Source organism: Cetorhinus maximus, chromosome 1 (genome assembly GCF_964194155.1).
Source record: "Cetorhinus maximus chromosome 1, sCetMax3.hap1.1, whole genome shotgun sequence".
Taxonomy (NCBI): domain Eukaryota; kingdom Metazoa; phylum Chordata; class Chondrichthyes; order Lamniformes; family Cetorhinidae; genus Cetorhinus; species Cetorhinus maximus.
This window is the reverse complement of record NC_135879.1, coordinates 110,370,854-110,392,720: the sequence shown is the minus strand read 5'-3', so window position 1 is coordinate 110,392,720 and position 21,867 is coordinate 110,370,854.

Here is a 21,867-nt window from a genome sequence, read left to right as displayed (position 1 = left end):
GTCCCTTTTTTTCCACGAGCAATAACTTTTCTCACAAGTTGGTTGTGTGACACTGTGTCAAATGCCTTTTCAAAGTCCATGTACGCCACATCAATAGCATTACCCTCGTCGACCTTTTCTGTTACCTCTTCAAAAAATTCCAGCATGTTAGTTAAACACAATTTCCACTTTATGAATCCACGTTGCCTCTTCCTTATCAGCCCATATTTTTCCATGTGACCACTAATTTTATCCTGAATAATTGTTCTAGAATTTTGCCCACCACTGAAGTTAAACTGACTGGTCAGTAATTGCTGGGCTTATCCTTCCAACCTTTTTGAACAAGGGGTTAATGTTTGCAATTCTCCAGTCCTCTGGCACTACCCCTGAGTCTAGGGAAGACTGAAAGATTATGGCCATTGCTCCTGAAATTTCTACTCTCGCTTCCTTCAGTATCCTTGGATGCATTTCATCTGGTCCTGGTGCTTTGTCAACTTTAAGAACCGACAGTCTATTCAACACTTCCTCCTTATCAATTTTGAACCCTTCTAGTGACACAATTTCCTCATCTGTCACCATGGCCTGGGTAGCATCTACCTCCTTGGTAAAGGCGAATGCAAATTATTCATTTAATACCTCAGCCATGGCCCCTTCGTCCATGTGTAAATTCCCTTTTAGGTTCCTAATAGGCCCTACTCCTCCTTTTACCACCCTTTTACTATTTATATGCCAATAGAAGACTTTGGAATTCCCCTTTATGTTGGCTGCCAGTCTCTTCTCATGATCCCTCTTTGTTTCTGTAATATGCTTTTTCACCTCCCCTCTGAACCTTCTGCATTCCTCTTGGTTCTCAATTGTTTTTTCTACCTGACACCTGTCATAAATGCACTTTTTCTTTATCTTAATTTCTATCACCTTTTTCATCCAGGGAGCTCTGGATTTGTTTGCCCTACCTTTCCATTCCGATGGAACATACCTTGACTGTGCCTAAACCAATTCTTCTTTGAAGGTAGCCCATTGTTCAGCTACAGTTTTTCCCGCCAATCTTTTGTTCCAGTCTATCTGGCCCAGTTCCGTTCTTGCCCCATCGAAGTCGGCTCTCATCCGGTTAATTATTTTTACCCTGGATTGCCTATCATCCTTTCCTATCATCATCCTAAAATGTACAATACAATGATCACTGTCTCCTAAATGTTCCCCCACTGACACTTGATCTACTTGGCCCGCCTCATTTCCAAGAACCAGGTCTTTTTTTGTTGGATTGGACACATACTGCTTTAGAAAATTCTCCTCAACACAATCTAGAAACCTTTGCCCCTCTCCACCCTTTACACTACCACTGTCCCAGTTTACATTAGGGTAATTAAAGTCCCCCATTATAACTACTCTATAATGCTTGCATCTCTCTGCAATTTCCCTGCAGATTTGCTCTCCTATATCCTCCTCGCTATTTGGCGGTCTATGAACTACACTGAGCAATGTAATTGCACACTTTTTGTTCCTCAGCTCTAGCCAAATTGATTCTGTACTTGAACCCTCTGGGACATCCTCTTTCTCCAGAGCTCCAATGCTCTCCTTAACCAATACCGCCACCCCTCCTCCTTTCCTTCCTTTCCTATCTTTTCTGAACACCTTATACCTAGGAATATTTAACACCCAGTCTGCCCTTCTTTGAGCCAGGTCTCTGTTATCGCCACAACATCACATTTCCACATGGCAATCTACGCCTGTAACTCTCTAATCTTATTTACTATACTCCGTGCATTCATATACATGCACAGTAACCCTGATTTAGACTTTGTTACTTTCTCCCTCAACCTGACTCCACCTATTAACTTACTATTCTCTATACCAGTGCTATCTGTCCCTCCCAGTATTTTGTGCACCCTGGTATTCTAATATTCTTTCCTGGTTCCCACACCCCTGCCAAGTTAGTTTAAAGCCTTCCCAATAGCACTAGCAAAACACCCCGCAAGGAACTTAGTCCCCGCTCTGTTCAGATGCAAACCATCTGGCTTGTACAGGTGCCATCTCCCCCAGAGTCAGTCCCAGTGTCCCAGGAATCTAAAGACCTCCCTCCTGCACCATCTTCCAGCTACACATTCATCTGCCTTATCCCCCTATTTCTGTGCTCACTGGCACGTGACACTGGGAGTAATCTGGAGATTACTACATTTGAGGTCCTGTTTGCTAATTTTCTACATAGCTCCCTAAATTCTGATTGCAGGACCACATCCCCCTTCCTACCTAAGTCATTGGTACCAATGTAGACCACGACCTCTGACTGTTCACCCTGCCCCAAAAGAATGTCCTGCAGCCACCCTGTGACATTCTGGACACTGGCACCAGGAAGGCAACATACCATTCACATCTACAGCCACAGAAATGCCTGTCTGTTTCCCTAAACAATGAATCCCCTATCGCTATTGCTCTTCGCTCCATTTCCCTCCCCTCCTGTACAGCCGAGCCGCTCATAGTGCCATAAACTTGGCTCTGACTGCACTCCTCTGAGGAACCAGCGCCCTCACCAGCTTCCAAAATGGAAAATCAATTTGTGAGCAGGACCCCAGGGGAGTCCTGCGCTACCTGCCTACTTCTCTTGGGCTTCCTGGTGGTCACCCATTCCCCCTCTGTCCCCAGGCCCTTAAGCTGCGGTGCGATCATCTCTCTGAATGTGCTACCCACGTAGCTCTCAGCCTCGCGGATGCGCCACAGTGACTCCAACCACCTCTCAAGATCTGAAACCCAGAGCTCAGGTTTCTGCAGCTGGCAGCACTTCCTGCACATGTGGTCGTCTAGGACACCAGTAATGTCCATGACTTTGCACATATTACAGGACACGTCTTCCACTTGACTGAGCTGCCTTGCCTTGTCTTAACTCTACTTCCCTTATGTTAACTTTACTGTACTTTGGATTATTTGTATTACTTTATTGTATTGGCCCTAAATTACCCTCATTCCTGGCACTTCTCAGTGAAATCCAAGTACAGCTACTTGTTTAAAAATATTACACTTTTCTAATTTACTCACCAGGTCCTACATACCCATGGACGCCGCTCTTCTTTCTGAGGAAAGGTAGAAAAGGAAAGGAATACCTCCTCCTTCCTCACCGAACTCCCTCACTCACCTCTGCTTTTGAACTCTCCCCACTTCTCACGCCATTTTTTTACCTCCTCTGCTCTCCTGTACGTGCTGCTGACTTCCTGGTCCGGGATCCTCCTCTCGCATTCTCCACCCAGTTTTCTGATCATTTAGATTAATGGTGCGGATAAAGTTTTTGACAAACCTGAATTTCTCGTTTGCACTTCCCACTGGGAACAGGCTGTCAGAAAATCTCCCTTGTACTTTCTTTACAAGGAATGTGCAGCATGTACATTACTGAAAGCTGCACATTCTGCCTGTTATCAGCTGGTGGCCTTGCATCAGTATGTGGAGCCGGCAATGATAGGAGTGCTCTCCTGGGCTCCACAAAACCAGTCAGGCCAACACCCCTCCAGCTTCTCTCTCTCTCTCCTGAGATTGGAGTTAACCACCACCACCACCACTGTACCATCCTAACAATTGGGGGCTTAATATTGCAAAGGCCCAGTGTAATTGGTTCACGCTTACAATTCAATGGAATGAGATTTGAGCAGCTTGTAACAAGAGCTGGCGATATGCTTCACCAACTTAAAGGCCAGACCATGAGGACAATAATCTAACCTGACAATCCTAGGTCGTGGCTGCCTGGATGTGGATTGTTGGTCACCAGTGTTGAGTAGATAACTAGAATTACACCCAGTATTTCAGACAGCGAGTAGGGTAGTTTTCCTCAGAAAACGTATTCCAAAAGATACAACAGTCCGTGCTGGGGAGTGAGTTGGGCTTGACTATCTGTGGTAAAGAGATCGTACTTTCTAAAACCTCCAAGTAAATTGCATTGAAGAATAAGTCACACCTTTGTTTCCGAACAGACTACAGGCTGAGAATTTTGCCATGAAGCTGCTGATTTATTGTTGTCTTATTCATTTTGGATGTCCATACAGGTTAGATTTATTTTGCAAAAATATCTACTTGTCTATTGATTTTAACACCCTTCAGGTTTCCATGGGGATAGAGTGCAGCTCAATCCTACCGCAACAATTATAATCAGAAATAAATTGGTTCATAACAGGATAACCATTTTGTGCAGTGCTTAAGATGTGACAGGCATGAATTTCAGAAAGTCTTTATGTAAATCCTATATGCCTTCCCTTTCCATGCGGAATACGGGCTGATGCATAGAACTGCTTTCTCTGATGCAAAATGCGGAAAAGAGAATTAAACATGTTGAGCATTCAAGTAAAAGAAATAGGCACATGTAGCTTCAAAATGGAAAGTCGTGGTTTCTATTGACAAAACGATGACTATGTCTGTCACAGTACAGATCCTGGCCTTTGGAAAGCAACCTGAGGATATGACTGCATAATGAGTCATAAAGACAGGAAAGAACATGAAATGAGAAATGTTGACCCAGCCATCAAACCTATTTGTCCCACAAACAATGGACAGTGTGAGAGTGTGCACAGTAGCTGCCATAGTCTACTGCTCAATCGTCAGTGCTTTTCATAAAAGTTTACATTATGTAATATTAGAATGGTCGGATTTTAAATCCAAAAAAGATGTTACTTCTTTTTTATTCATCCATGGGATGTGGGCATTGCTGGCTAGGCCAGCATTAATTGCCCTTCTTCAGAGGGCATTTAAGAGTCAACCACATTTCTGTAGATCTGGAGTCACATGTAGGCCAGGCCAGGTAAGAACAGAAGATTTCCTTCCCTAAAAGACATTAGTACACCAGATGGGTTTTGACAACAATTGACAATGGTTTCATAGTCATCATTTAGACTTTTACTTACATATTTTTATTGGATTCAAATTTCACCATCTGTTGTGGTGGGATTTGAATGTGGGTTACCAAAGCATTACCCTGGCTCTTTGGATTACCAGTCTAGTGACAATACCACTATGTCACCACTTCACATAGGTCACTGCAGACAGTGCTTGTAAATATCTGATCTGCTGAAGCATACTGCAGAAAGAGTTTCAACTGAGAAACCGAAGTGAGTGGTCAGGGTCAACAATCTAGGGAAATGTAAAGATTTAAAAGAGTAAAATAGATACAGTTAATTAAGAACTAAGGATTAGGTAACAACAAAAGCTTAATCTTTCAAAAGTTTGAAAATTCCCTGGAAATTTCATGGAGTTCTTCTGCTCTCTCACCATAACTGCAGAGGAAATCCAGAAGCACCCTCAGAGAATGGTTATCTATAGCTATTTTAAAAGCAAAAAACTGCGGATGCTGGAAATCCAGAACAAAAATAAAAATACCTGGAAAAACTCAGCAGGTCTGGCAGCATCTGCGGAGAGGAACACAGTTAACATTTCGAGTCTATATGACTCTTCAACAGAAGTTCTGAGTCAGGATGGTGTGTGATTGGAGGGGAACTACCAGGTGGTGATGTTCCCACATGCTTCTTTCCTTGTTCTCCCAGATGTAGAGGGGAGGTATTGCTGCTGGACTAGTAATTCAAAGACCCAGGATAATGCTCTGGGGATCTGGGTTTGAATCCTGTCCATGACAGATGATGGGATTTGAATTCAATGAAAATCTAGAATTAAAAGTCTAATGGTGACTATGAAATCATTGTCAATTGTTGTAAAAACCCATCTGGTTCACAAATGTCCTTTAAGGAAGGAAATCTGCTGCCATTGCCTGCTCTGGCCTACATGTGACTCCAGACCCACAGCAATGTGGTTGACTCTTAAATACACCCTGAGGAAGGGCAAATAGGAATGGGCAATAAATGCTGGCCTAGCCAGTGATGCCCACATCCAATGAATAAAAAATAAATAAAATTCATGAGCTTGAAAGGTGCTCTCAAAGAAAACAATAAAATTGGGAAATACGTCATGAGAGTTGTCAATTTGCTTTCATTCCATTTTCACACAAACTCAAGATCCACCCCAATAAGTTAGAGGGGGATCAAATATGATGATGCTGGATTTCAAAACAAATAGGGATACAGGACAAAAAGAAGCTAGTAGAATATTTAGAAATTAAAGGAAATTAGAAAGCACAGAGTAGCAAAGACTATAGTAATATTGCTAAGATACAGAAAAAAGAAAGATTATGCTAGAAAGAAAGAGGTTCCAGCCCAGGTGTGAGCTGATCAGGAAATGAACTTTTCCTGTTTTGGTCTAGAAATGTAAGATATAGAAGCACCACTACTCGACGATTTACAGAGAGTTAAGAGCTGTTGTAAAGAGATGTTTTGCACAAGAAAAGGGTTCAAAAGCTGCCTAATCCTTCAGTGGTGCAGTGAATATAATCAGTGAATGGTTCAGTTGTACAGGCCAGGAGGGTCTACAATGAGGCTAGGAAAAGTCTTTTCTCTTGTTACTTTTTTTAATGATGCACACAGGCCGCCAACATTGTAGCTGAGCTATCTTTATTGATAACAAGTTTTCCTAACGTGAACACATATCTGCAGTGTCTGAACCCTATCAAGACAGGCTCTAACACGTTCTATCTGACCTTCAACCCCCAGGTCAGGTGACCCCATTTATAGTACAGAGTACTGTATAGTATCTAATACTGGAGCCCACAACCACAATCAACTATTATCATGACATTTCCCTTTTTAAAAAAGAAACTTTTATACAACTCAAGTGTACAAATCTCTTATTTATTCGTTCTCACTGTTTTGGTCAGTCTATTTTGTCTTTTACTGATCTCTGTATCTTTGTGGGTTTTTTTCACAATTCTTCCACTGGATGTTCTGAATGGTGACTGAGGTGATTTTGAAGGACAAGGGGCCTTCTCCAGCTCTGTGTCACTATCATCCCTTGGATAGTTTTCAGGACTCTCAGGCTTTGTCTGGTTATCTGTTGCTTCACTGGTGCATCCTGGTTTTTGATCTTCAGCAACACTTTCTGGTTCAGAGCAGGGTTGCGTTTCATTTGTTTTCCATAAGACTATCCGGTTTCTCCTGTACTGTTGTCCATTTGGAGTCTGCACTATGTAAGACCTTTATTCTCCTGTGATTTCTGTGACAACAGCAGGATTCCAGATCCCTTCATGCTGAATCCTCACTGTCTCTCTCATGTTCAGGTCAGGCAGAGGTCAGGTACCTCAATAAAAGTACTGTTTCTGCTTTTGCTGTCTCAGTTTGAGCAGGTCCTGCACGCTGTATCTCACTGGCTGTGGAAATAACAGTTAGGACGCAGTTGGAAGCTTAGTTCTTAGTCTTCTCCCCATCAGGAGCTGTGCTGGAGATGATCCAATGCCCTTGAATGGAGTATTCCTGAATTCCAGCAGAGCCAGGTAGGGGTCTCTTCCGTCCACCGTTGCCTTCTTTAACAGGTGTTTTAAGGTCTGCACGGCACGTTCCACCATTCCATTGGATTGCACTTGACATAGTGTGGCAAAACTCCTAGTCCTGTTCAAATTTGTGAAACTCAATGCCCGAGAATTGCGGACCGTTATCTGAGATGAGCACTTCAGGTATGCTGTGGTGAGCAAAAATTAATTTAAAATTTTTTATTCCAATGATGCTCTTACTATCATTTCTCAGCAGCACAGACTCTAAAAATTTTGAGTAATAATCTACTGCTAGTAAGTACTCACTGTTGTCAAATGTGAACAAGTCCACTCCAATTTTCTGCCAGGGCCTCTCTGGAACACTGTGTGGTTGAAGTGGTTCTTTTTGCTGCGATTTAATGTATTTTTGGCACACTGCACACACATTCACCATTTCCCCAATTTTTGCGCCCATTCCAGGCCAATGCATTACATCTCCAGCTCTTCTCCTGTATGTTTCTATGTCAAGGTCGCTTTCATGTATGCGCTGCAGCATTTCTTTCCTTAGTGTTGCAGGAATTATGATCTTTTCTCTTTTGAAAAGTATTCCTCCTGCTACATGAAGTTCCTCACTAAAGTCCCAGTACTCGCGTACTGCAGAAGGAGCTCTACTCCGATGTGTGGGCCAGTCAGTTTGCACAATCTGCTGCAATTTTTTCAGGGTGGCGTTATTCTTGATCGCTTCCCTGATCTCATCCAGTTTGGTTACAGCCACAGGTAAGTTATTTGTCAGCATTTGAACCTGTGCTTCCATTTCTTTATCCTCTTCCTTCATGATGGATAGGTATGCACATGACTGAGGGTCTGCGATGTACATTTCCTTTCCCAGTTTGTATTTAACTCTGACCTGGTACTTCCGCAGACGCATTAGTAACCTTTGGATTCTTGGTGGTGCACAGTTCAGGGGCTTTTTAAGTGTAGCTTCCAAAAGGCTTACGATCAGAATCTACCTCCACGTCTTTGCCATAGACAAACTGGTGGAATTGTTCTAGGCCAAACACAATTGCTAACATTTCTTTCTTTATTTGGGTATACCACTGCTGTGTTTCAGTCATTGCCTTTGAAGCATATGTCACTGGTGCCTCATTTTGCAAGAGGACAGTTCCCAGGCCGGTCTTTGAAACGTCCACTGAGATCTTGATGCTGACTGACATCGTAATACATTAACGTTGGTGCCTGGGTCAGTGTTCTCTTCAGACTGGTCAACGCTTCCTAGTGACTTTGTTCCCAATGTCATTCCACATAATTTTGTAGAAGTTCTCTACGAGGTGCTGTCAGGTCTGACAAGTTCGGAATGAATTTCCCAAGATAGGTCACCATTCCCAAAAACCTCTCCAAGTCTTTCTTACATTCTGTGGGATATGTTCATGACTGCTTCGACTTTGCTCGGGTCCGACTTCAGCCCCTCACTTGTTAGCACATGTCCCAAGTTCTTGATTTCCTGGCCCATAGGCAGCATTTTCAGAGGGGGGGTGCGGGGGGGTGGGGCCCGCTCGCCGATGCGTAAAATGACATGCGGTGATGTCAGATGGGTGTCCCGGTGTCACCACACGTCATTCAGATATTCAGTTTGGCGGCTGCGCATCACAATGGGCAGGCCTTAATTGGTGGCACGGACCCGATCGGGGCGCCGATCGGGTCCGCGCCCCTGCCCACCCCCCCCGCACAACCCCCCCGCCCTCCCGCACAACCCCCCCAATGGGGGGAAATTTCTGGCCTATGTGTTGTTTCTTGCTTCTTTTTTGAATGATGCACACAGGCCATCAACATTGTAGCTGAGCTAACTTTATTGATAACACATTTTCCTAACATGAACACATATCTGCAGTGCCTGAACTCTATCAAGACAGGTTCCAACATGTGCTATCTGATCTTCAACCCCCCAGTCAGGTAACCCTGTATTTAATACTGTATGGTATCTAATGCTGGAGTCTACAATCACAATAAACTATCATCATGCCAGGAAGGAGAAGGGAAAATTGGCCCAGGATCATGTTTCTGATTCCTGTCCAGCCATCTTTGCTAGAAGCAGGAATGTGCGACATCTGAAGAGGTTAAGATCATTCTTGACTGTGATGCTCCTGTGGTCAAATCAGCTTTTTAATAGTGAACACATGATGGAAGTACTGGAAGGCAGTTGTTGTCCATGAAATCATAGAGATGATTTTAAGACTTTGTCCTCCCAGCATGGAGCTTTCTGTGGACTGCTCATCAGTGGTTAATGTAGCATTTCACAGCTCACTTGATTTTTCATTCATTGTCCTTCCAAGCACAACATAAAGTCAATGCTTTCAGAACAGTAGAGAATCAAAAATTGATTTGAAAAATATTCCTAACTGTTGCGTTCTAGGAATGTTCATTCCCCATTTGCAGTGATCAGGAACACGGGGCAGAGTCCTGTTCCCTGGATCGTAACATGCATCTCAACATTTCTCAGGCTTTCAGGGATAGGGCGGGGATGGAGGCACTTTGGGTGGATTACATCTGTCCAACATCTGAACAGAGGAAGGCTAGAGAGATCTTGTCACATCACTTGTGAATGAAATATTCCTGACAAGAAAGCTTTTCCAACAGGATGGGGGAAAATTAGAATAAGGCCCGTTTCAGGCACAGGGATTGTGACTAGTCCACATCTGGTCTCGTTGAGGCAGGCAACGGACAAGTTTTGTGCTGCTTCCTCATCTAAATGGTTTCAATTTGCAGCTCAGCATGGGACATAATGTTGACTGGTGCAGGCTCAGTTGGGAGCCTTTGTCCAGCATGGCTAGTGAACATATTGGGCCTCTTATAGGCAGCTTGCCCCTCTTAACTGGGAGCAGCAGTCAGCATACAGCAGCTACTGCATACTGCACACACACTTGATGAAATACTGTTGAAAGGAAAAGAACAGCAAATAGGACTACAGACAGCTGAGAGGGTTCCAGGTTTCTGGTGTGGGCCTGGAGGCATTAGCTGTGGAGGTAGAATTGAGGAAAGAGCAATGTTTCTGAACATTAGTCCTCAGGATACACTATGAGAAAGAAATGGAGCAAGTGGCCAGGGAATCAATTCTCAGAATCTGGTCCGATGACCTGACTGCAGTGCTGGAAGAAGGTCAATGACCTCACACGGATACTCAAGGTCAATGAATGCATCTTCAAATGACATCTCATGCTCATCACCAACCTCTCATGCTGCTCAGTACATCACACCTCCATCACTCAGTCTTTGGCAATCAGGACTCAGGCCTAACACTCAGATAGTCCACCTCACCCACACACACCTACCAATGTGTCAGTCTCACACCCATCTCTCACTCCCTCCACATAGCTCCACTTATTCAGCTATTACTAGTACATTGCCCAAATAGATTGCAACACACTCATCAATATTCCTTTCTTTCTTGCAGGACAATATTGTCTATAAAAGGAGAGAGAAGAGCAGAAGTGGAAGGGGGCAGGCAGTCCTCCATTACCTAAACTCTTTGGAGAAGATGGTGTTCAGCACTTTGGGGCGGGCTGTTACCTCAGCCATTGCATCCGGCATCATTGAGAACATCCTGGATGTTGTATGTTCCTGCCTTATGGCCTTTCTCAACTACCACCTCACTACCACCCGCCCACCCCCCTCATCAGCTACCTGGCATGAAATGCAAGTTGTAGATGGTTCAACCATCGACCTCTTGCTTTCCACCCAACCCCAACTTACCCCCCCTCCCCCACCAGCCCCTCCTCCTTCACACATCTGCTTTCAGATATTCAACAGCTGCCACCTGGCAGCCACTGCAGCTTCAGTATGAAGGGCGGGAGCTACATCAAATCTAGGATGAAGAGGTACCATCATTTAATGTGACAATCACAGCTACCAGCTCAGATACTAGCACAGCGGCGTATGTTAGAGAGTAGTTTAGAGGTAGGATCAGTACAAAATGATTCAAGGGGCATGGTTGGGCTGCAACCAAGGAAGGTGGAAAGAATGGTTCATGTGCCAGCTCCCCAGAGGACGAGGCTACAGACAAGTTCTGCTGCAGAGAACTCAGATGAGGATTTCATATAGGAGAACACTGATAGGCATGAACACTGAAATACTTGGTGCATTGGCAGAGTCCCCTGTCACTGTCACTGTCGAGCAGCATGGAAGAGCCCAGCTCCAATTTGGCACAGGGGTTCACACAGATCTTGGGCCTATGCTTTCCACTATAGAAGTGGTGGTCAACTCCATGGCAGCGCCTGCAGATCCAGCCATAATGCCGTGTCTGGTGCTAAATGTCTCAGCTTCCATTGCAGCACAGGCAGAAGCCACACACCTTCTCAGAGCAGTGAAAGCTCAGATGGAGGTCATGAGATCCATGCTTGTTTCCATGCAGACTGAGATTGCTGCCACCAAAGAAGCTTGTAGGCTCTCACCGCAGTCCCACAATCTATCCTCCAACAGTTTACCAGGATTGCTAAGGCACAGCCCTGGGGTGTGTCAGTGGCTCCATAGATTACAAACCCCCTGTCCTTTCTCAGAAGCATTCATCCTCCCACCACTGCCACGCCATTCGTGCTCTTGCTGTTGCCTGTCAGCCATCCCAGGCTGCTGCTACCCATGCCAGGATGGTGCAGTCCAAAGTCAGGCCCTCAAAACCCAGGTGTGCTCCAGGTCACACTCCAAGGCCATCTGCAGTCTCCCCCATGATTTCCATCAGCTATGCTGTAGTCATTGGGGTAAAGCTGCTTAGAAACACTAGGACAGACAAGACATGCACAAAGGGAATACAAATAGTTCAGTTTTATCTGCAGTATTTGAAGTGTTGTTGATAAAGTTGTTATGGAATGGTTTTCTGTTTTTTATTTCAGGATTTTAGCCAAGAGGACATTGTACACAGCTGACAGATGGGAAACTGGGGAATTGTGGAGCAACTGTGATGAAGGAATGAGACCTCAGGGGAACTAGGGTCCAAGTGTCCTCTCACAGTCAATCTGTCTGAAGTGAAGGGGTCCTGGATGCCACATCCATTCCCCCTGTTTCTCCTTTTCCTCTTCATCCTCCTCCCTCTCTGCAGTTTCCCCTTTCTGCTGCCTGTGCTTCATTTCCAAGTTCTGTGCTGTAGCCCAGGAAAGGCTGGAAATATAGACCCCATTACTGAAGCAGACACTTTCCTGTCAGGCCAGCCTATTCCTCTGACCTCCTTGTCAAGATCCAGCATTAGTCCTTTGAAAATCCAAAAATTTGTCAAAACTGCTCCAATAATGCAGTATACAATATTTCCACTCACACTGCAGCAGCAAAAGAAAGTCAAGTGCACCTCACCTGAAAGTTAAAAGATTGGCTTTTAAACAACACTAGTGTGGATCCTTCATTCAGCTGAATTCATGTTCAACTAAGAGTGATTAACAGAGGGAACTAATGGGACCTATGCTGTCCAATATGGCAGCTCAGGTACTAAAGCAGCATTAGAGGCTGTTTGACATCATTCTGCATGCTTTCAGTGCATTCATGACACACCCACACTAGCGCCCTGCACCGCATGGGCCACGCCAGAAGTGGCTGAAGGTGTTCCAGCCATCATTTTATGAGTTTGTGGTTCCAGAGCTCAGGCACTAGGGCACTACAGAACCTCATTGCTTGATCAATAGCTGTAATATAAGGAATACCATCTGAAAGGGTGCACCACTGATTATGACATCAATTTGATATCACATGCACTGGCCAATTACATTCACATTTTTAATTATATCCTAAATTATCTGTGCCTGTAGACTGCAGATTTACAATGCTTTGCATGCTCTTTTTATTTCTCTGAACCAATAATACAGTAAGTGATTCTGAACCCTTTCAATAAAGAACAATATCCCCTTTATTCAGTCTACATCATCTGTTCTTAGGACTAACTCAAATCAAAAGCGAATTACTTAACCAACCTTCAACACATCTCAATGTTGTTTAATGAAAATGTCAATATGCTGTAATGCTTCAAAGTCATTATTTTCTTTTGTAACCAACTAGTAAAAGGTTAAGATGACATTTATGTTAATTATCACATCTTATATTAACCACGTGCACTGTTGTTAAAAATTCTAGAGAAGTGCAGGATGCCATTGAGGGTAATTTTGGCATTCACAGGTAGTGTAAGTTGGGTAATAGAGACTCAGCCATCCAATAAACACCTCCACCCAGTGACTTCACTAGGAAAGAACAGGAGATGTGTTTAACGGGCTACTATGCTGATATTATACATTTTACACTACCACCTGAAGTTAAAATGAACCACATTATGTGCTAATGAAGTGTGATTTGCAATTTGTCTTTTTTAAAACTTGTAACGCTGGATTAGGATGATTGCAAATTTGATTTGGATGAGTCAATAGATTGCCACTAAAACTTGAGCCAAGTCCAGGTGAATTGTGAATTGTGATAGTCATTTAATATATGCAGTCTCTTTTCTTAAGAAGCCTATAAGATTATGTAAATGAACCTAAGGCCTGTATACAAACCTGAAAAGATTGGTAGGTACTTGACAATGGTTATCTTTCAACCTAAAGTTAAAGTGAACTGAAATCCCTGCTTATGCTTGCCCAATAATAGAATGAGCATGTGACTTAGTTACAAGATGTCATGACACATGGATTAGAAGAAATGAAAACTTTGTGCTTACCTAAGGCTGAGGCTCATTAATAATGACTCACATTGGGAACATTGGCCAGCATTCTTCCATCCCGCCCATGGTGGGTTTCGTGGTGGGTGGGAGCAGAGAATCCAGTAGAAGGCAAAAAGTCGGAAACCCGCCGTTGTACAAACAGGTCACAATTCTCCCGACAGTGTTTTCATGGTGGGTGGGTTATCCCGCCGACTTGTGGCGCGAATGCCATTTGCATTGATTAGTATACCATGAACGTTCATTAAAACAGCTGTTCACCGGAATCTTGCCAGGCCTTCCAATCTTCTGTCACGCCAATGGGGAATTATGGTGTCGAACCTGTTTGAAAAGGGGTGGCGTGCACAAGTCAGATATCAGTTCGCTGGTAACTTTGAGATGAGTGGAAAATACCTGCCATAGTGCTGCGTCGGTCTTGTCGCGATGAACACCACTCTGCTGAGGCTGTAGGGTTGGTCTGCTCCTGCTCTTTGCTTACATTGTCCCGGGGAACACCACTGTGCTGTGGCACTCATACAGGCCTCCACTTTCAGAGATTAGCACTTCAACCGGGTGCGGGCTGTGAGGCGATGGCTGGGTTGATGAACAAAAAGGGGAAATGGGGAGGGAACACTGTGGAATGGCAGTCAGGAGGAAGGGTGAAAACAAGGAGGCATTTCTGGGGTCGCCCTCTAACCTCTTGTTGCCACCAGACCGTACAGGATTTTGCTTAGAAAGGAAGGAGGAAGACCTCCTTGCGATGAAAACCACTGAAAGCCAATGGCTTCATTAGTGCTGTTAAAGGGCTACTCAGAACTCAGTGGCTTCACATCATAGTCACTGCATCTCAAGAGTAACACATAGGAATGTAGAATTTGGGAATGCAGGCAATAGTGAAGGAGACACAGCTGTATCATATATGACATTTCATCAATGAAGGCCTTTCACGTGTTCACCAGATGTGACACTCCTAATGGGCCAAAGGGCATCCACTCATTGACCATGAGCAACTGATTGGTCATTAATATGTCACATCAGAGATTGGAGCACAGAGCTAGGTTGGGTCATTTATCTCACTGAAACTTTAGCATCCCACTCAGTGTTCAAGATGTTACATATCTGCGATGCCATCTTGGTCACCTCGATGTGTGTGCTTGTGTCTCAGGGACAAAGCAGCATCAGCCACCATGTAAGTAGGGCAGGAAAACCTATGGACCCTTACAGTCTCCAAATATTTCACCCTCTGAGCTTCACTTTCTTGCCCCTTGAATCATTGATGTCTTCAATGTTTCCTTTCAGAGAGAAGGCAAAAGCAGGTATGGCTCCAGGACTCAATGCTGCCTTTGTCAGGGTCCTAATGCAATGGGGAAGGCTAAGGAGGGAGAGGTGACTCTGCGCACAGCTCCAACAGGAGGGACATGGTCAAGCGAAGCCAGAACATGAACAGGAGGGTCTGGAGAAGAGATCCAGACAATGGAGTTGACTCGTCAGACCTAGGGTTTACCGCCCAAGAGTCGCCTATTTGCAAATGAGCAAGAGGCAATGCCTTGCATGCCTGCACTTGTCCCGAGCTCTGGTACACCACATAAGACCTGACGCCACGTGGAGTTGGAGGGCATTCTTTTCCAGTTGCTTTGAAGGTGGCCGCAGCACTATGACAGGTATTTTCCACTCACCTCCTAGCTCTCAATGCCACTTCCTTTCAACTCAGGGGATGCCCACCCACTTGCAGTGAGAATGAGTCCCACATTCACACTTGCGCATTCTGGCCTCATGAATCACCAGGCCTTGATCTTTGCTTTGGTCCATGGGGGCCCTGTGAGTGAGCTTATTCTGGGAACTGAGTCCATTTAGGAAGAAGATCGACGTGAGAGAAAACTTGAAGCCTTTGCTGTCATTTAATGATGCAAACACTGCTGTGACTGAGATGTGGACATGGCTCGGGATCCCCTCCTCCCATGCCTGTCTTTTCTTCTGCCTCTACCACTGAGGAGACACAAATGCTGCTAGATTAGCAATTCTGATGAGCTGCCCTCACTCAATGGTGTTCCTTTGAAGAAGAAAGGTTAGAAATGCTTATATCACACACTTCAAATAAAGATTTAAACACATCTCCCTAACATCACACAAGGGTGCAGAGACTAGTTCAACTGAGGTTGACATCATAGGAATATGAATCTCACAGTGGGACACTGTCACTGAGTGGGAGGATGGCTAAGCCTTGAAGTAAGAGGGCTCCGAGGTACAAAATCAACACACCTTCAGTAGACAGGAACGTTCACATAATCATCAAATGTATTTACAAGAGTGCTATCTATTTACATGTATGGCACACCCATGACCCAAAAGTGACATCAATTTTTCTTAACTTTCCTAACTCTAGCCGTAAGCCTGGGTGCAGCCCTGACATCTGCAGCAGAGGTGGAGGCAGCTGCTGACAGCCACGTCCTGATGTCTGTGATGGTGGACATCCTCTGGTGGCCCGAGGCCTGAAGGGCCCCAACCTGATAAGGGTCACCTGCTCAATGGCCTGAAAAGCTGGAGTGGATGGGGTCGCAGGCAGTGGGGGCTGTGAGAGGTTGCGCACACTTGGAGTGTCTTGAGAGGAGGCCCCCGGGGTGTCTGGCTGATGCTTATCCTCCCTGTGGGTGCCTGAGGGCCCCATCCTGACTCCTGCAGGAGATGGTGCACCTGGAGGGAGGTTAAGGTGCCTCATCCCCATGTCGCCTACATCTTGATGGTGCTATCAGGGTGTGTGGCCATGGAGAGCGGAGCCAAGCGCAAATCCAGAAAGACTTGCTGGACCAAGGTTGCCAGCCTTCCCGTGGTGACCTCGAGGCATTTGAATATCGGAGTCACGACATCAGACAGAACACGGACAGACTCCTCCATCGTTCGCTAGTCTGCTGGGTGACTGTCGAATCTCTGCCTGATGTTCCGCCGCCTGTCGATGTATCGCCAGCATTGATTTGGTGCCCGCTTCCAGACCCTCATCATCTGACTCAGACTGAGACGGCGGTTGGTCTGCATCAGCCCTCCGAGCGCCAGAGACCTGGGCTGTCCCTGCCTTCAGCTGCTGTGGGGACATGTTGGTGAGGTATCCCCCAGAAAGTGAGCTTGAGCCTAATCTACATCTGCGCCCCACCATTGCATGTGTCTGTGAGCTGGTGGAGGGTGCTTGTGAGTGCCATGATGATTCTTCTGGAGCTTCGTCCTTGGATGAGGTCCGGGGGCTCGCACTGGTGGTGCTGGAATGGCTTGGGGGTCTCGATGTACTTGTGCCCAGAAAATAGAGAAGAGAGTTTCAGTTAATGAACATGAGCAAAATAAGACTGCACGTGACTCACTATACATATCAGGATTGATGAAGCGATGGAGCTGTGATCTGTACTAGGTTAGCTGGAGAGGCCGACCTCCATCACTGTCCACAGGAGTGATCCCTGTCATCCCCAGCCAGCTTGGCTGCAGCCTCCTCGAGTTCACTGAGGACAAGGAGGTTGGATGTCCCTCCTCCGGTCTGCGATCTCTCGCATCCATTGTGCGCCAAGAGGGGCATGTGATGAGAAGGGATGGAGCAGAGGTTGGGTGTGCTGCATGTCCCTTGTATGTGGTGAGCCCTCCCCAGAAAGGCCAGAGGATGGAGTGTGAGCAACATGACAGATGGGATGGTGGTGATGTGAAAGTCTCGGTGAGAGAACGAGTGTTGATGTGTGTCCCCCGCTAATGGTTGTGTGAAACCCCTGAAGTGAGTAGCTGTTTGAGCGCATGATGCCATGATGAGGGTTTGATATTGGAGGGTGTTTAAGGGTGACTTACCCTGGCAGAGCAGATGCGATCATTTAGCCTCTTCTTGCACTGTGTGGCATTACAGGCGCGGGTGTCAGCTGCTACGGTGTCCCAGGCCCGAGTGGTGAGGCTGCTGCGCTTCCTGCAGCCATCCATGGGGTAGAGCATGGGTTGTTGTTTCTGCACATCTCTGACCAAGGGCTGGAGGGCCTGGTGGGTGAAGTAGGATGCAGACTTTGTCTTGAGGCTCTCGGCCTTTCTCTTATGGGTTGCAAACATCTCTGGTGGGCTGGAGAGATTGAGATTGTGTTTTGGACTGGCCTTTAAATATGGCAACCAGATCCTTGAACCCTCCAGCTGATGGCAGGCGGACAAATCAGCTCCCAGGTGATTTGGAGCGAAATGCGCTCCTGCATAATTAATAAGGCTCCAAGCGCAGAATTGGGAATGAGTTGCAGCCATTACGGGCAGCAGGCTGGACACTGCCGAAACTATTTCAATTTGGGAGAGCTTGCCCATTCTTTCAGATGGTATTATTTTCTCTGGTATATTACAAGTATTTCTTTTAAAAAAAGTGCAAGGGAACGGTGTCACTTTAGCAAGAAACTGAAAAATATTTTTGTCAGGACGATTTGACAAGAAGGGGCTAATTTTCCTGGCCGATCTTCTGCCCAGGTTCAGCTGTAGCACGTCCAAAGTGCCAGTGTTTGTTGGGCACGGCCGTTGCTGCCCTGGTACAGGGCATGCCTGCCTGGCCATCCCTTACACTGGGCATCGAGGACAGAATTGAGAGCTTGGTTGGGGGTTCTGGCCACTGTTGGAGCCTAAGCCCAAAAATCAATGCTTACCTGCTAAATGAAAATGAGCCACCAACCATCTGGCTTTGATACTGCGTCAATAATGGCTTTCAGAAAGTCTCATTGTAGTTAATAAGTTGTGTGCGTAGTGTAGATTTGAGTGATCCAATGTCTATCTCAGTGCAGGCAGACTCAGACCATACTCCTCCAAAATGTGCCTTTACAACATGATAAATTGAAACAATTGTGAATTGTTAACGTCCATTTATTTCAAAACAAATAGAAGGTTATGAGGTTAATGCGAGACATAGTTCTCAGACAATAAGAATCCTGTTTTATGAATGCCTCTAATCTAATCAAGATTTTTTCACATCCCCTAACCATATGCTGGTTTTATCAACTGGTTTCTCATAATTGTTTCAAATATTTGATTCTTAAAAAACCTATAGGGCAAATGCTTATTGACACAAATGAAGCATTTTAAGTTTAAAAAAAACAATAAACTCCGTGAACCTTTTTGAGAATCAACAACATTGTTTTTATTTGTCTTGTGTTAAAATAATACAGGATTAATAGCAGGGTTGGGGAAAAATTACAACAGAATTTCAAGCTGAACTTGTCATCCTGCTGCATGGGTGATATCTGTAAAATACAGCAGAATAATGAATGTTCTTGAGTTTGGTTGGTATCTTTTGAAATTAAAGAGCTCTTATGAAAAAATTTTGTTCAAAAGATTGAATGGCAGTGTTAGATTAGAAGGATGAAGAGATTTTGCATAGTCTTTGGATGGTGTGAGCTTTTCAGATGAATGCCTTCACTCAGACAATGTATTATGTCCCATAGAGACTAGTTTAAAGCACAGAAAGAGAACATTGGGCCCATCATGTTTGTGCTGATTGTTCTTTATTTTATTCACTTTTGGCTTAAACAATGCAATGGTAGCTTGATGGAAATGTCTCCATCCGGGTTTAAGCCTAAGCAGCAGTTAATGTCAGAATTCACACAGTGTAGGATGGAAGCTTGGGGGTGAATTACAGCTTTTGTTTTGCAGGTCTTCCGCTGTAACCTCAGCAGAGGAGCCACAGAAACCTGGGGGCAAAATTACCTTTCATGGGTTTTCCATGACACTTAGCCGAAGCTGTGGCAGAAGATGAGAAGTTGTTGGTGAGGAAGTGACAATTTTAGAGTCTACGTTCCAACCCTGATAGTGAGGAACATGGATTGAAAATCATTTCCAAAAAAAGTTAGCTTTCTCACCAGGACAATTCCATTTTCGTGACAGTGCCCAAGATTCAAGGGCAGGGATAACCTTTTCTCTCTCTCTCTTTACAAAAATAATCTATTTTGCCAATTTTGTGCTTATCAAAGTGAAGGATGTCAACTATCCACAGAAGAAAAGAAAATAGTGAAAATACACAGCAGGTCAACTCAGACCTGCAAAGAGGAATGAGACAGTTAGTGCTGAAGAATGGATTCAGTATCAACATTAGGAACTCCCAAGTATTATAAGGTGATGCAAAATGAACACCCATTACTCCATCCCAACATTACATCTCATTTTCATTGTACGAGTATGTCACATTTTATCTGTGTGATGTTTCCCACATCAGTTATTAGAATGATACAACATAGAAGGAGACCAATCCAGACCCACAGCAATATGGTTGACTCTTAACTGCCCTGAGAAATGGGTAGCAAGTCACTCAATTGCACCAAACTGCTACAAGAAAAGTTGAATCAGTATAGAACTGGATGGACCTAGGCACGGAAATGACAAAGTTACACACTCCCAGTTGACCCCACAAGGTCCTTATCTGGGGGCTAGTGCCAAAATTGAGAGAGCTATCTCACAGAATAGTCAAGCAACATCCTAACATAGTCATCCTCACGGAATCATACCTTACAGATAATGTCCCAGACACCACCACCACCATCCCTGGGTATGTCCTGTCCCACCAGCAGGCTAATCCACTGGAGGTGGCGGCACAGTGGTATACAGTGAGGAGGGAGTGACCCTGGGTGTCCTCAGCATCGACTTCTGGCCTGATGAAATCTCATGGCACCAGGTCAAATATGGATAAGGGAACCTCCTGCTGATCACCACCTGCCTCTCCCCCCACCCTCCTCAGCTGATGAATCAGTGCTCCTCCATGTTGAAAACCACTTCGAAGAAGCACTGAGGGTGGCAAGGGCACAGAATATACTCTGGGTCAGAGATTTCAATGTCCATCACCAAGAATGGCTCAGTAGCACCACTACTGACTCAACTGGCCAAGACTGGACCTGTGGCAAGTGGTGAAAGAATCAACAAGAGTGAAAAATCTATTTGGCCTTGCCCTCACCAACATACCTGTCATAGATGCATCTGACCATGAAAGTACTGGTGGGAATGACCACTGCACAGTCCTGCCATCTCACTGAGGATAACCTCCATCGTGTTATGTGGCATTACCATCATGTGAAATAGGATAAAATCAGAACAGATCTAGCAGCTCAAAACTGGGTATCCATGAGTCACTGTGGGCCATCATCAGCAGCAGAATTGTATTCACGCTCTGAAACTTCAAGGCCTGGCAATGGTCCTCACTCCACCATTACAGTTAAGCCAGGGACACAGACATGAAGCAATGGGAGCCCATCATGTCAGTGCAAAAGACAAGGCAGAAACAGTTGTTACCATCTTCAGCCAGAAGTGCCAAGCCGATGATCTATCTCAGCCTCTTTCTAGGGTCACCAGCATCACAGAAATGTCCACATCCCATGAATTAATTTTTAAAGATACTGAACTACAGTAATTAAAGAAGACAGTGACTGGCAGATGGCCAGAATCCTTCCAGTATATATTTTTTTATTCTTTCACAGGAGATGTGGGCATCACTGGCTCAGCCAGCATTTATTGCCCATCCCTAATTGTCCCTGAGAAGGTGGTGGTGAGCTGCCTTATTGAACCACTGCAGTCCGTGAGGTGTAGGTACACCCACAACGCTGTTAGGAAGGGAGTTCCAGGATTTTGACCCAGTGACAGTGAAGGAACGGCGATATATTTCCAAGCCAGGATGGTGATTGGCTTGGAGGGGAACTTCCAGGTGGTGATGTTCCCACATATATGCCACCCCTGTCCTTCGAGATGGTAGTGGTTGTGGGTTTGGAAGGTGCTGTCGAAAGAGCCTTGGTGAATTCCTGCTGTGCATCTTGTAGATGGTACACACTGCTGCTACTGTGCATCGGTGGTGGAGGGAGTGAATGTTTGTGGATGTGGTGCCAATCAAGTGTATTGCTTGGCCTGGATATTGTAGAGCTTCTTGAGTGTTGTTGGAGCTGTACTC